A 16,758-nucleotide genomic window follows, 5' to 3' on the forward strand; every position below is an offset into this window, starting at 1 on the left:
TATCGCTGTTGGTTACTGATTACTTTGTTGCTATTCGGCTCTTGATATCACGTGACCAAACTGCCGCTCTCGCCGCCCTCGCAACCTTCCGCAAGAAAGCCGAATCTGAGTAACACGGGCAGAGAATGTTCGGGGAGGGGCACGGAACCAAAATAAACTCCCCGAAATAAGCGCGCCGCCCGCCTTTGAGGAGCGCAGAGTGCGGGTAGGAGTGCATTCACTGCACTGCTGAAGCGACGTGCTCTTTCGGCTGGAGCAGTTCCGCAGTAAGCCCTTTCCTGTCTCTTTCTTGTCAAAGCTGGTAACTTTTGTGTCGACTTTTACGGAAGCCTCTGTAATCTTACTGAAAGTGCTAAGTTGGAGATACGAATTGGGCTGACTGGTTTAGTTTTTCTTCCAGCCCTGTCAATCTAGTACAAAACCTGAAAGGTGATCTGTACATCCGATACGAAATTATGCCCACCTCTAGCATAGTTAAGCTGTTTCCTAATGAGTTCTTGTATAACTGAGCAGTTATATCGTCACCACCCGTTTCCGACACTGTTATCCAACTAATACACGTGCACCTCATGTATTTCGGTTTCGACTGAACTTTTTTCAACTTTTATTGTGCAACTCTCACAGAAACCTCGAATCGGTTAACATTCGCGTGCTAGCTATATGCACAGTAGCCATGCTCATTTGCTTTTTGTTTTAAAGTATATATAGTTCAAAATTTTGGCTTTTCGATTTCAGTCTATATATAATGACAAATGTGGCATGCTCGGAGTGTCTTGAGCGGATTTGAAACAAACGTATAAGTTTTTAAACGTGCACAAAACTTGATGAAGCTCTAAAAAAAAATAAAAGAAAAAGATGAAAGCAGCGCACAGTTGACCCCGGTGTTACAGTAAATCGCGGTCTCGTTTATATGCACGCATACAGGGCGTAGAAAATCAATGAGCTTATCTGCGAATTATTTTACAGGCGTGGTATATTGCAGCTTTAAGAAGAGTTCGTTACTCATGCGATTTTTCCGGAGACGCGAGGCTGGACTTTTCCCCAGTGCATATCTTCCCTGGATTTATATATATATATATATATATATATATATATATATATATATATATATATATATATATATATATATCTGTTTCACTACGTTGAGAAGACAGTTGATGGAAAGGCGATTGCAACAGCTTGGCCTCAGTTTAAGCAGCCAGGTATTGTTACCATTTGGCGCCACCATCCTTAGCCACAGTCACAGATCTGTTTTCACCGCCATGCAAAATTTTTTACTGGAATCAAATCATTTCCCTTGCTAAATATTTAAACCTGGATTTTTCCCCACTGCATATCTTCCCTGGATTTATATATATATATATATATATATATATATATATATATATATATATATATATATATATATATATATATATATATATATATATATATATATATATATATATATAGGACGTTAATCGCTTGTAAAAATGAGGTCTGAGGAACTCTCCTTGCGCGGTTTCCCTAGAAATTTGTTATATAGAGGACTTGTCTAAATTTCTGGGGAGCGGTGTTTAGGATGGAGAAGCGGTTGTCAAAAAAATTTCCTCACGAATTAAAGGGGTTCCTTTAGAAAAACGGGGGGTGTTGACTCCTTATGCGCTGTGTATTGAAATAATGTCCGTGTTCCTATTCGCTACTGTACAAGTATGACATATGGGCAACATCGTGTGCTGCCATGAAACCACGCAGTTCCTCGGTGTTCGCATGTGTACACCCTCGTCAAAAGTTCCCGGGTTACAGCGTCTGCTTTTAAGCCATGTAGCGGACGCTCACTATCGACAACCCCGAAGCTCAAAATATTCCCAATTCCTGGGCGCTTTTGACGGACGTTTACGTGCATTAACTGTGAGCAAACACGAAAGCATAATTGGTTTCGAATTTTCGTTATTGAAAAAAAAAAGGAGGGGGGGGGGGGGGTAGCTCACATAATTTAAACAGTATATGCACTTGAACTAGCCATGTAAGAGTCCCGTGGAGGCCGTATAACTTAGAGCAGGTTAGATAATTTCCCTGTTGCCAGCGGTGAACCAGCCGCTGTGTGTGGGTAAGCATGACGGTGAAGCAGCACGATGAATTGAGGGCTCTTCTTTATGCGAGTACCTATAGATCCGTGCAGTGAGCGAGGGAGCTGAAAGCGGCGATTCAGCCAACGCGAACAAGTTATAAACTATACATGCATGTGTAGTTCTGAATCCCGATTTTGTCACCAGCTTGAAATTCCTTCGAGGTAGCAAAAGGAACTCATGAAACTTTACTTGAATATCACAAATAGCAACTATATATCGCTCTCTTGCGATTTTATCAGGAAGCCTGGAAACTCCAGCTAGTAGTGCACAGAACAGAGGCGTAGAGCGCGGATGGAAGCGTGCCAGGGGCCACATCAGAGCTAGTGTGAGTGCAAGGCGCGGCTGGTTGAACTTCCCGTGTCTACGAGGCGCTAAAATAAACGGCTGAGAGATCGCCGCCCCAGCTTCGGCGCGAGATTATTCTTGGAAGAAGCCGTCGATATGAGCCCTCGCGCTAGGAATGCGCGCATTTCTTTTTTTTTTTTTTTCGTCGTGCGTTCTGGAGAAACGACAGAACAGCTTTTTGCAGACGAACATAGAGCTGCTTAGAATTAATATAACAATATAATACTTATAGTTGGTATACTCTAGGCGAACTAGTGGCGCATTCGGTTGGGGGGACGAGAGCAGAGGCGCCGAGCATTGGAGAGCAGTACAGGAGCACGGCGAGCGAGAGTGTAACCCTCCCACGGTAAAGTGAACTGGAACTCCCATAAGAACGCTCTCTGCGTGTCGAGAGTAGCGCGCCACGACCACGTGACCGCACTTCTCTCCCCAGCTATATCCCAGCATTCTCCGCGTGCCCGCAGTGGCAGCAGTTGCAACCCCAACGCTCCGTGAAGAACTGCTTGTTTTGTATGCCTTTGTTCTCATACAGCGGGGCGATTTGCCTCCTTTGGCCCTTTCTACGCCAGCAGCGACTCTCAAACATGCATACAGAACCTGGACAACGCTTTCCACTCCAGACGCAAATCCGCTTGACTCCGAAAAGCTCGCCGAGCGCCGACGTTTTGCAGCCGTCATTTTGAGCATTGTCAACTCAAGCGAAGAAAAAAAAAAGATGGCGCGGATATGACGCTTTATGCCATGTGACTTCCTCTACACTCGCTTTAGACGAGAGAGCAGCCAAGAGTGCACTCGGCTGCTCTCAGCGGAGGAAAAACCCTCTTCCTCTACCATTGGAAGCCAGAGGTTCTACTCCTGCTCTCCCACTGGAAGGCGCCCGCTTGTCTGAGAGCACTTTCGAAGTGCTCTCAAGTGCACCTGCTCTCCTACTCGAATTCACCATAGGTGTGACCCGTCCAGCGGCGTAGTGCACCGTGCGTAGCCGGAAACTCCGATTTCACCAGCCGCCCTGTAAACACACAATAGACAGTTTTAGAATAGGAGGACCCTACTGGTTAGGGGGAGGGGGATAGGGTAATTGCGGGCCGACAATGTGCACACATAGAATACTGCGATGAATGGACGGGGGTACGGTAATCACTCTGAGCATGCTCACTCGCACCCAATAGAGTCTCCCTATTTAAAACTCCCTACTATCCATGATGTGCCGGGGAGGGCATGAGCGCTCTTATGGAAGTGTCAAGTGCACGAATTCATACGCCGAAAGGGGGGACTCATCTTAGTTCGGATATATTACTGCTACTGTTTTACCCTCTCGGAGTCACCGTTTGACCAGGGCTATAAAGAAATATACTAACGGTTTATCATAGTTATTTTGCTCTGAACGAAGAGTGCTTCGTCAGCCACCTGCGTCCATGGGGGGAAATATGAGCAGCGGCGAGATAATTATTAGTGTGTTGGGTTGTAGGCGCAATCACTGTTCCTGAAGCTCTGGGGTTTAGAGATAACAGTGGCCGGGTGAATAAACCGGCGGTGGAAACTAGCAAAAAACGGCTGGAAGATTGGTGGCTTAAAAGCAGAGAAGTGACATAATGTTAGTAATGTAGGAGCAAAATTTAATAAATAGAATGATGGTTTAGTTAACCATTCTAAATCAATAATTCAGATATATGGAGAAAAATGAGCATGATAGCTACTGCTACCACCCCGTTTCAAAGGGGACGCTCCTATATTCCATCCATCCATCCAGCTAGTCAACATGTACACAAAGCGTTCAACGGTGCGTTCCACTGAATATTACAGTTTCAAGGGTATGCTCACAGACAATGTATACAATACTGTACATCTTAGTGGCCTATCATGATATACATCTGCTAACTATTAAATAAACTCGAGAAATTGTCCTGAATGTTTTTTTTTTTTTACTTTCTAAAATATCACACATAATTATTTGGCGCAAATTCATGACACGAACAATAAAGCGCAACATAGTTGCGATGAAACGCTGGTGCAATGATAAATATTTGAAGACAAAAAAATCGGATTGAATTTCGCGAGAAAACGAATACGAAACACAGAAGACAAGACTAGCAACAACTACCAGGGAAGTTTATTTTTCGGAAAAGGCAACTTCGCTCGAAAGCAAGGTGAATAAATTGTGGCTCAAAGGCAAGATACGCCTGCACAAACAGAACAGAAGAGGTAACTAAAACATGGACATGGACCCGTTAAAAAAAGTAATATCTTCATTGGAGAGTAACAAAGACGGCTTTTTCTTATATAAGTAAAACCCTCTTGCTTTAAGAAATACGCGGCTGTTATTTCGCGTTATAACAATTTTTTTTTTTATCTTTGAACGATTTTTTTCTTTAAATCACAGGACATTTGCAATTTTTAAAATGTGAGGCCATGTGTGGCTACATTATGATGCAGCAACTTTTTTTTAACCTTATACCTTCTCGCACCATCTAACCTATGTATTCAAAGCCGCAGCTTAGAAACACTACGCACAAGACATCCGCGTGCACTCTGCAAAGAATACATTATGAAAATTATCATCATTTATATAGAAATATGGGGGGAGGGGGGGCATAGCCGTAAGATTAATAGTATACTCAGTAGGCGAGCAGAACGACTAGGCACGGAGGGTCCATGTTACTTCAAACGATTCACGGTTCATGATTTTGTCAATATATGCGTCTGATCCCCCCCCCCCCCCCAAAAAAAAAAAAAAAAAAAAGAAAAAAAAAACTTGCGTGTTGCATTATTTCTATGCTATTGGGGGTACCCGTAAAAAAAGCTCGGACTTATTTTATAGTCCAATGTATACATGATGTCCAAGCTACCGTAGATTAAAAATTAAACAGTAGTGCTGGTTTGCATCATGGTGCAGGTGAATCACGCTAATTTTGCAGTTAACTAAACTCCAACAATTTACTTCCTATTGCACTTGAGTAATCAATATTCGTGGTTACCTAAGTTTGCAAGTGCTAGATTCTGGGCTAGTTGGTATTGCCTGCTTAAAGAACAGCGCAAGAAAAACGGCACGGATTGCATACAGCCTAGAGCCGTCTGGCCCACCACAGGTATTGTTTTTTCGCCCTAACTAATTAGTCATAAGATATTTTATAAATACTGCGTTTATCCTATAAATGTGATTTGCAAACTGAATATCACTTTCTGAAACCTCCGTTCTGTTTATTTCCGGTAAAGAATGCCTCAAGTGTATCTTCTATAGCGAAAGCAATGCTACGACAGCCAAAGCGAGACCTCGGGTGGCCGCAGGTATACGCCGTGAAGAGGCAGCTACGCCGTGAAGAGGCGCAGCTACGCCGCGAAGAGGCGTAGCTACGGTCTCTTCATAAAAACATCCGCCTGCCATGACATTTGAATTCACGATACCCCTATGCCACGGGCAGGAGCTGCCAACTCGGGTCGCTCATTTTATATGGGAGGGTGATATCAGAATCAGCCTGCCAGAACCGTTTGCATTCTCGTTACCCGACACGCAGGCACATCCATACGGCTTGGTTGAAGCACGGCTTTATATGTGGGCTGGTCGCTCTCGCGTCATACCCAGTACCTTACACTGATAGGGCGTGATAAGGGAATAATGTAGCAGACAAAGAAGCTCCCGCCGTTGCTTTCGCAATTCAACTAGCCGGATTAACCAGAGCTAAACCACAACTAATTTTTTTTCGAACTGCAAAGAAGCTTACGAAATACAAAAACTATCCCATGATAGCTCATTCTCGCGCCGCGATTGTGATGCGCCAAATTTGATTTGAGTGAAAGAAATTAAAGCTGTGGAGATCCTGCGCTATAGGCTATGTTTGCGAATGTTGCAGCGAGCGCGGCCAGCTCGCTGCAATTTGCACCGTCACCACCGTCACGTGCACCGACTGGCTGACGCAAGCGAAGAAACCATTGCGGACATATCTTCCTGCCGCTGCAACGGGCCACGCCGCAGCTGATTTCATTCACTCAAACCACGGTTGAGAGCAGCACAATCGTGGCACGCGAGTGCACCAGTCGTTTAATGTTTAGTGCCTAGCCGCAATCACGGTTTTCACCGATGTCCGTCCGAAGCCGCTCACTCTCTCTCTCTCTTCGTGAACTTGAAGTGGAGGAAGAGAAGGTGGTGACGTGCGGGTCGCGCGGTTCAGCATTGTTTTTTTGTATTTCGCGGGCTTTATTTTGAAGCTCGGGAAAAAGATATACGTGAGGCTTTCTTTACCGCAAATGAATGGATTGGGAGTTGCAAATAACATTTATTTCCTAAAGTGAATATTTAGGTATTTATATACACATTTTAATTAGTAATTAAGTAATTGTAAATAAAAGTGCATGTGGTCCACAAGACGGCTGGCAGATCTATGCAACTGGTTTCCTTGGCCTACCTCGAATTATTTATTTTTTAGCTCTTGGAGCTAAAGTTAGCTTGGACACCCTGTCTGTCTACGGGTGACAGGGGGCCAACAGCACCTTTCTTTCTCCCCCTTCTTTATTTCCCTTTCCACCTGTACTAGATTCAATAGATACCCCTTTTTCGATGCAGCGAGACTTTAAGCACTGATTGGCATGAATGAAGGACGGTCACAAGGGCATGCGCGGAAACACATGAGCAGCACTGCGCGCCCGCGAGCGTGGTAAAATAGATGCATAAATGAATGAGTTGATCGAACGATAAACAAACAGCATTGTATTACCAGATTCTATGCTTTGCAGTACCCATATCGCACAGAGACATAGACTTCGCAGGACAAGAAACAAAATGTGTGTTGTTTTTTCACTTGTTTTGCCAAAATCAACTCACGTAACGAAAATGATTTGTCTCAACTATAGAAGATGAAGATCGTGTTTTCCGTCATTGACATGCTAACCAAAAACATAGGCCAATGTAATGTATTTCGTTGTGTTGTTACTGAGGAGACTTGGGTTCCAGTGCAGTGAACGAGGAAATCGGTTTCGCAGAGGCAGTGGTATACGGTTCGATCTACATTATTTGAAACCTCTTTAGAAGGCCTTAAGCTGCAAAGTCCTGTTAGCTGAAGTGTCATGCTGCATGAGAAGCGTGAAAAATGTCTTGGGCTGTATTAGTATTTTAGTTATAGATGTTTAAGCAGACTGTGTTTCTATCTTTTCTTTTTCCGCGTCGAACATATTGCCACCTAGCGTTGCCAGGTGGCGCATGACTGAGTGAAGGAGTATGAAGGACGACGAAGTGTCGCTTGCGCGTTTGCGTTTGTGCTGCTCGCTGCAGTTGTGTCTGGGGTAAGCCTTTGCTATTCTTGACATCCTCAATCACCGTGTACGTGACATTCTGGTGGAGGTGCTGGGTGCCATAACCTATGCAAGAGTCCCCATCTGAAAGACGTCGCGCCAGCCCTGTGCCATTGGACATCCCAGTGCCTCACTCCAGTCGACGGCTCCAAGGACTGTCTCCGGAGTTTCAGCCATTAACCGCCGCCATGACATCCAGTGGTTCTATTCAGTAACGGGCGTCGCACCTGCCTGTAACTACACCTTGCAGGCCCCTCGGGTACCGAAGTCTTTCCATGGGGACATCTTTGAGGATGTGGAGGATTGGTTCCTTCAGTTTGAACGTGTCGCTGCTTTTAACCAGTGGGACGATGCTGCCAAACTAAGGAATGTCTACTTCAGCCTTGAGGATGGCGCCCGTACCTGGTTCGAGAACCGAGAGCAAGTATTAACATCATGGCGAGAATTCCGTCGTCAACTGCTCGAGGCCTACACTAGCGCGGATCGTCGTGAACATGCAGAACGTGCCATTCAGTCTCGCATCCAGATGCCGAATGAATGTGTCCAAGCGTACGTCGAGGACATGGCGCGCCTCTTCAGGCGAGTTGATCCCGCCATGTCCGAGGACAAAAAGGTCAGGCACTTGATGCGGGGACTGAAAGAGCAGCTGTTCGCAGGCCTTGTGCGGAACCCACCGTCGACTGTGAACGGATTTCTTGCTGAGGCTACCACAATGGAAAGGGTACTACAACAACGTGCCGTGACTTATAACCGACCTTTCCAGACTGGCACAATCGCTGAATCATTTCCATCTTCCGAACGGCATCCTGATGCTTTGCGCGAACTGATTCGCAGCGTCGTGCGCGAAGAACTCAGCAAGTTCTGCAACCCCCTGCAGCCATCACCAGCTTCCGTTTCTGCTATAGTGCGGGAGGAGGTGCGACAGGCGCTCAAGAGCCCTCTTTCACCTTTAGTTACGAGCCCGCCATTGCTGTCGGGGACCGACAACCGTCCCACATATGCGGAAGTTCTGCAGAGTCAGGCTCCCCCTTCACCGCCGCTCATTCTCGCGCCGCCTACAGTTCCGCTCGTTGCAGCCAGTGCAGTATGTCGGCGATCGTCCCCTGCCCCGACGCAAAGCCGACATTTGGCGCACGCCTGACCACCGTCCGCTCTGCTTCCACTGCGGTGAACCAGGCCATCTCTACCGGGATTGTCCGTATCGACGCCTCGGTCTTAACGGCTTCCGCATCGACTCGCCTCCTCCCCGGTTTAGTCAACGACCCCGAGTTATTGAAGAGTACCTGGCGGAGCAGCGTTCTTCATCTCGTTCGCAGCGTCAGTCCCGCTCCCCTTCACCAAGGCGCTCCTCGACATCCACCCAAGGTTCCTCGCGCGAGGGGCAAGGCCGCCCGTCTAGCCCTCATCGGGAAAACTGAAAACAGCGACCTTCGGGGGCGAGGCCGCTGGTAGTCGCTGCGTTGAAGACCTCCCGTCGTCGCCGCTTCGATCCGAACGAGAGCTGCTGGTACCGTCGCCTAGGGAAACCAAAAGTGTTTCTCTGGACATTCCTGTTATTTTAGACGGTCGTACTACAGTCAAAGCATTAGTGGACACCGGAGCCGATTATTCGATTTTGAGTGGCCTCATGGCAACTATTTTGAGAAAAGTGCTCACTGCTTGGCCTAGTTATACTCCAAAGGGGATGTGCACGGCTCGCATTCAGATCAACGAATGTACGTACGTTCGTCGTTAGTTGCGTTGTTTTGAGTGACTGCTCCCGTGACCTTATCCTCGGCATTGACTTTCTGCGAGAGTACGGAGCAGTTATCGACCTGCGAAATAGACTCGTCACATTTTCGATGGGACAATATGCCGAACCAGATAGTAGCAGTCCTTGCAATGCCGCACTTCGCGTTTCCGCCGAGAGCGTCTCGCTGCTGCCGCGAAGCAGTGTTCTTGTGGATGTTACCTGTGACGATTTCCATGCCGGCGATGCTGTAGCGGAAGCGAACCATTCACTCCTGCTTGCTCAAGGCATCTGCGCTGCTCGAAGTTTATTGTCGCTTCACAATGGCCGGGCTGCCCTCCTTGTCACAAATTTTTCTAATGAGCACCGGCACTTGTTTCCGGGAACTGCTATCGCTTTCGCTGACCTTGTTGCGCATGATCCGGTCTGTTTTACATCCACGGCAGTCAAAACTAATGAGCCATCTCTTGACAACATCGACATTAACTGCCACTTGTCGAAGGAGAAACGGCGAGCCTCAGAGCTACTGTTGCTGGACTTCAAGCACTGTTTTGCTTCTTCCTCGAAGGTTCGTCAAACGCCCATCACACAACATCGCATCATTACTTATGAAGACGCTCACCCTATACGACAGCAGCCTTATCGTGTGTCTGCCAAAGAACGAGAAGTGATCCAGACGCAGGTTCAGGAGATGCTGGATGATAATGTTGTGCAGCCTTCACAAAGTCCGTGGTCTTCACCAGTAGTCCTGGTCAAGAAGAAAGACGGCACTCTTATATTTTGCGTCGACTATCGGAAATTCAATAATGTGACAAAGAAAGATGTATACCCATTGCCGCGCATCGATGACTCACTGGACAGATCGCGACGTGCTAAGTATTTTTCATCTATTGATTTGAAAAGCGGCCAAATTGAAATGGACGAAAGAGACCGAGAAAAAACCGCATTTGTCACTCCAGATGGCCTATATGAATTCAAAGTACTCCCATTTGGATTGTGCTCTGCCCCAGCTACATTCCAAAGGATGATGGACACCGTCGTCCTCACTGGCCTCAAGTGGCAGATCTGTCTTGTGTACTTGGACGACGTCGTTGTTTTTTCCGAAACATTTGACCAACACCTCGAACGCCTTCGAGCTGTCCTGGAAGCCCTCCATTCTGCTGATCTCACGCTGAAGCCCGAGAAATGGCACTTCGGGTATACAGAACTCAAGTTCCTCGGCCATGTTGTAAGCGCTGACGGGGTGCGCCCGGATCCCGATAAGACTGCTGCCGTCGCACGGTTTCCCGTTCCAGCTAACAAGAGAGCTGTTCAGCGCTTCCTCGGCCTGTGCGCATATTATCGGCGGCTCATTGCGGACTTTTCTCGGATTGCGGAACCTCTGACGCGCCTTACAAGGAAGGACACCTCCTTTGTGTGGAACTATGAGCAGCAGACGGCCTTCTCTTTGCTTCGTGAGCGCCTTCAAACATCCCCTGTTCTGGCGCACTTCGATGAAGCGGCTGACACTGAGGTGCACACTGCTGCCAGTAGTATCGGTCTTGGCGCGGTCCTTGTTCAGCATCAAGACGGGATTGAGCGAGTAATAGCCTATGCTAGCCGCACTCTCTCTCGTGACGAAACGAACTACTCCACCTCAGAAAAGGAATGCCTGGCGGTCGTGTGGGCCACTATGAAGTTTCGCCCCTATCTTTACGGCCGACCATTTAAAGTCGTCACGGACCATCATTGTTTGTGCTGGCTGGCAAATCTGCGAAACCCATCTGGACGACTTGCACGCTGGAGTTTACGGCTTCAGGAGTTTGATATAACTATTGTTTATAAGTCCGGTCGCAAACACGAAGACGCCGACACGCTGTCACGAGCACCCATCGACACTGGCGATACTACAGCCGATGACGATAGCGGTTTTCTAGGAGCCCTCAGCGCATCTGAGCTCAGGGATCGACAAAGAGCGGATCCAGACATCCTTCCACACATCGATTATCTGGAAGGGCGTGATACGACCCTGCCTCGACATCTGTCTCGGCACCTTGGTTCCTTCTGCATGCGGCAAGGCGTCTTGCATAAAAGAAACTCCCAGGGCCAAGACAGAACTTACCTTCTGGTAGTTCCATGCGAGCTCCGTGAGGATATTCTTCTTGCTTGCCACGATGAACCGACGTCTAATCATTTGGGTTACTCGCGGACGCTTGCTCGAGTGCGCAACATGTATTACTGGCCTGCACTCTCCGCAGCTGTGAAACGCTATGTACGAAGCTGTCGCGAATGCCAGCGCCGTAAAACCCCGCCCCAGAAGCCTGCCAGATTTCTCAAACCCGTTAAAGCACCCCGTATTCCGTTCGACCAAATCGACATGGATCTCCTTGGCCCTTTCCCTTTGTCGCAGGCGGGAAACAAATGGATAGTAGTCGCTACTTACTACCTGACTCGATACGCTGAGACAAAGGCAATCCCTCATGCCACAGCTTCCGAAGTAGCCGAGTTTTTCATGCACAACATAGTCTTGCAGCATGGCGCACCTTCGTACGTCATTACCGACAGAGGGACAGCTTTCACTTCGCAGCTCATCGACCGCATATTTGAGCTGAGTTGCACGACCCATCGCAAGACCACAGCGTACCATCCACAAAGCAACGGTCTTACAGAAAGATTGAATAAGACGATTGCGGACATGTTGTCAATGTACGTCGATGTGCAGCACAAGACCCGGGACGATCGAGGTGCTGCCGTACTTCACATTTGCGTATAATACAGCCTTACAAGAAACAACGCGCTTCACACCATTTCGACTTATTTACGGACGCGAAGTTCAGAGCATGCTCGATTCCATGCTCCCGTGCCCAGATGACGACCAGCTTTCCCCAGATGCCCAGCAATATGCCATCCGCGCTGAGGAAGCCCTCGCCCGTGTGCACATCGGGCGGCAGCAGACCACTGACGCGCACCGTTACAACCTCCGGCACCGCCAGGTTGACTACAAACCTGGAGACCAAGTCTGGGTATGGGCATGGACGTCCAGGCTTGTCAGAGAAACTCCTTTCCCGCTACTTCGGGCCGTACAAAGTGTTGCGTCGTGTGAGTGACCCCAGTTATGAAGTTATTCCAGACGGTGCCGCACAACCAAAACGTCGAAAGTCCAGCTCGGACATTGTGCACATTTTGCGGCTGAAGCCGTATACTACCAACGATAGCGTACGGTCACCCGCTGTGACCACTCTCTTGCTTTTCACACCGTTTTTACCGAACGTCCTCATTTTTTTTTTCATTTTTTTTTTCGGAAGGGGGGTAATGCCACCTAGCGTTGCCAGGTGGTGGCGCATGACGGCATGACTGTGTGAAGGAGGACGAAGTTGGGAGGACGACGAAGTGTTGCTTGCGCGTTTGCGTTTGTGCTTCTCGCTGCAGTTGTGCGTCGCAGGACCTGAACATCCAACTTCGCTGTGTGGACCGGGGTGCCAGTGCCATGGCCCTACGTGACCTGGACACATGCGCGTAATGTGAGGGCCGTGCGGTGGCCCTGGGCCCTTGAAGGGTCCAAACTCGCTCGTGAAATAAAGATTTTTCCTCCTCCTCCTCCTCTGGGTTAAGCCTTTGCTATTCTTGACATCCTCAATCACCATGTACGTGACAATGTAGTAGTAGTAGTAGTAGTAGTAGTAGTAGTAGTAGTAGTAGTAGTAGTAGTAGTAGTAGTAGTAGTAGTAGTAGTAGTAGAAGACTTAATTGAGGCGCAACACTTACCCCCGAATACATCGATGGCCTGCTAGACGAGCAAACGCTGTTCTTCACCCTCAGCACCAAGCCAGTCCACCCAGATCCAGATAGTATGGGAGGAGGTAGAATCGTGATTGTAATACAACCGGACATGAAAATAGGCAGTGTGAAAGGTTGGCATAAGGGGAAGGGCAGTTGGGGCATGACAGATCACGACGGAATTTGTAGATATAGCCGTGCAGTGTTTAAACAGGTTTGTTCATTTACGGGATTAATCTTCAACGTTTTGGCAGCTTTGTCTTCACCATTTCATGAGAATAACTCAAATGCAGTCAATGCTAGCGAGATTGAGCCTGTCGATATTTAACTGCCTTATAAAGCAGCCAGTTAACTTGAAATAAATTAAGAAGTCGATATCATTTTGAAATTTTAGTCACCAAAGCTCGGTAAAGTTCGCGTATCAGTCGGAGGTTTCATGTATTTCACAGGAATTGAGTAAGCAGTCAACTGACTCTCAATATTCATTTTGCAGGAGCTTGCTTTTATCGTGTGGAGACCTCCCGTTTAGTCTTCAATTAATATAGCGTATTTTAAAACAAATAAATAAATGTTTGTCAACTAATATTGCTAGTACCTGACATGATTATAAGGCATAATTATGCGCTTGAGCCTGTTTTCGGCTGTGTCTTTGAGAGGCAGGGCAGGAGGAGCTCTTTCATTTTAGTCGCACATTAAGCGTCCAAGCCGTCATCGCTTGCCACATCAAAGAGGCGATACAGTGACCAGGCAGACTGGTTGTTTTAGTTTCTTTCCAGGGTAGTCTAACTTAGCCATAATATATCATAACAAAGCTAACCGATGTACATACCGTTGCGGACAGGTTTAACAGTCCCTGACAACATAACGACGTTTCCCAACACCGACTTTCAGCATGCCCACGCCAACGATATTAGCAAAGTGAGGCTGTAAACTTGGTAGTATACATAGGGGCGTTGAGAACTCAAAATGGAGCAGCACCTCTCATCACCGCGGGCGTGGGTGCATTACAAGTCGCAGACACGCTGGCTCGCAGCCACAGCTTTGTTTTTACCAGGGTGTTGCGCTATTTCCGTGGCACTGTAGCCGTATTACAGACCTCGCGCATTCCACTGAGCCAGGAGTCTCAATTTCGCCCTCAAATAGGACTCAAAGAGAAACTTCAGATGATTTTAGCCGTTGGAACGTCAAAATGCAAATGAAGAGGAAAATTTGATGCAACAGATGTTTAGTTTGGGCCAATTAATAACCATTTTTGTCTACATCTGTGTCGTTCTGTCTATATTTGGCTATGTTTTTCAAAAAGGGGAAAAGGGGCGAGGAATGAGCTTTGCTATTATTGGTTACCTAGCCTATGAATTGCTTTACTGCACGATAATACGAACCATACCTGACGCTAGAGTAGATCTTAATCGCTCAACTTTCCGTCAAGCCTCACTCGAGTCACAGTATCCAGTCATTGTCGAGCCTTTAAAAAATTTTATCGACACCAAAATCATAATGCAATGTACAAAAGTAACTGTGAAACTCATGTTGCTCTTGTAATAGGGGAATAAACAACACATAATTTCATGGTTTCACATTTGCATATAGACGATATACAAAAGGTGAATTTCGGGGTCCCCCTTCATATTGCTACGAAGATGACGAAGCGGGCAGTGGCGCTGGGCGGTGCGCTCGCGTCAGGCCTGCTGGCCATTAAAGCATATTTCATCGTCATGTCATCACGTCGTTCTGTTTCTGTTGTGTCGCCGTGTTCCATCGCTTGTCATGCCACCACATAACAATATTATTTTAAGGTGCGCACCTTATATGAAAATCGCAGTTACCAACGAAACACCAGCACAAAGTGTGGCAAAGAACGACATGATAGCAAACACATGAACGAAGTCCTTCGATCGATGCGGCGAGTGGGATGACAGCATGCACAACAGACACTCCTGGGGCACGTGAGGTATCCCTAACGGACCACGTGACGCGAAATTTTGTCGTTTTTTGTACCAAAATTGTGACTCAGCCGTTCTTCGTGCAGAGTTTCGGATGGTGCCATACCATTTCGCAATAATTGGCGATATGGATTCAAATTGAGATATATGTGCCTCCAGTTGTATGCCCTATAATCACCTCACTACAACACGTGACCTAGCGCAGCGGGCGTTATCAGAGGAGGAAGAGTGGGCGTCGTCAGAGGAGGAGTGGACAAGACGTCGTCAGAGCAGAAAGAGTACCGAGGGCTTGTCAGATAGATGTATCGGCCCACGTCATCATTACTTTCTCAGCTACAGTTGCTTAACTTTGGTTCGCTCACCACACTGTCAGGCTAGTATATAATGCAGTTACTTTATAAGTACCAAAATTGTGACTCAGCCGTTCTTCATGCAGAGTTTCGGATGGTGCCATACCATTTCGCAATAATTGGCGATATGGATTCAAACCGAGATATATGTGCCTCCAGTTGTATGCCCTATAATCACCTCACTACAACACGTGACCTAGCGCAGCGGGCGCTATCAGAGGAGGAAGAGTGGGCGTCGTCAGAGGAGGAGTGGACAAGACGTCGTCAGAGCAGAAAGAGTACCGAGGGCATGTCAGATAGATGTATCGGCCCACGTCATCATTACTTTCTCAGCTACAGTTGCTTAACTTTGGTTCGCTCACCACACTGTCAGGCTAGTATATAATGCAGTTACTTCATAAGTACCAAAATTGTGACTCAGCCGTTCTTCATGCAGAGTTTCGGATGGTGCCATACCATTTCGCAATAATTGGCGATATGGATTCAAACCGAGATATATGTGCCTCCAGTTGTATGCCCTATAATCACCTCACTACAACACGTGACCTAGCGCAGCGGGCGTTATCAGAGGAGGAAGAGTGGGCGTCGTCAGAGGAGGAGTGGACAAGACGTCGTCAGAGCAGAAAGAGTACCGAGGGCTTGTCAGATAGATGTATCGGCCCACGTCATCATTACTTTCTCAGCTACAGTTGCTTAACTTTGGTTCGCTCACTACACTGTCAGGCTAGTATATAATGCAGTTACTTTATAAGTACCAAAATTGTGACTCAGCCGTTCTTTATGCAGAGTTTCGGATGGTGCCATACCATTTCGCAATAATTGGCGATATGGATTCAAACCGAAATATATGTGCCTCCAGTTGTATGCCCTATAATCACCTCACTACAACACGTGACCGAGCGCAGCGGGCGTTATCAGAGGAGGAAGAGTGGGCGTCGTCAGAAGAGGAGTGGACAAGACGTCGTCAGAGCAGAAAGAGTACCGAGGGCATGTCAGATAGATGTATCGGCCCACGTCATCATTACTTTCTCAGCTACAGTTGCTTAACTTTGGTTCGCTCACCACACTGTCAGGCTAGTATATAATGCAGTTACTTTATAAGTACCAAAATTGTGACTCAGCCGTTCTTCGTGCAGAGTTTCGGATGGTGCCATACCATTTCGCAATTACTCTCCGACCTCGAGCGATGGGAGGCTGCGGTGTCCAGCTCTGACCCGGCCGTTCAAAAGCGGCTGACAGAC

General features: G+C 47.3%; 1 protein-coding gene across 2 annotated transcripts in view; it reads left to right on the plus strand.

The window, feature by feature from the left end:
- Positions 1–192: 192 nt before the first annotated feature.
- Positions 193–16,758, plus strand: part of LOC146185027 (sarcoplasmic calcium-binding proteins I, III, and IV-like) — a 40,564-nt gene continuing 23,998 nt past the window's right edge. For both annotated transcript variants that reach the window (XM_084605999.1, XM_084606000.1), the window contains exon 1: positions 193–266. The gene's annotated coding sequence lies outside the window, so the exon portion shown is untranslated. The remainder of the gene's footprint in view (positions 267–16,758) is intronic.

Source organism: Amblyomma maculatum, chromosome 6 (assembly GCF_055883805.1).
Source record: "Amblyomma maculatum isolate TAMU_Amacu chromosome 6, ASM5588380v1, whole genome shotgun sequence".
Taxonomy (NCBI): Eukaryota; Metazoa; Arthropoda; class Arachnida; order Ixodida; family Ixodidae; genus Amblyomma; species Amblyomma maculatum.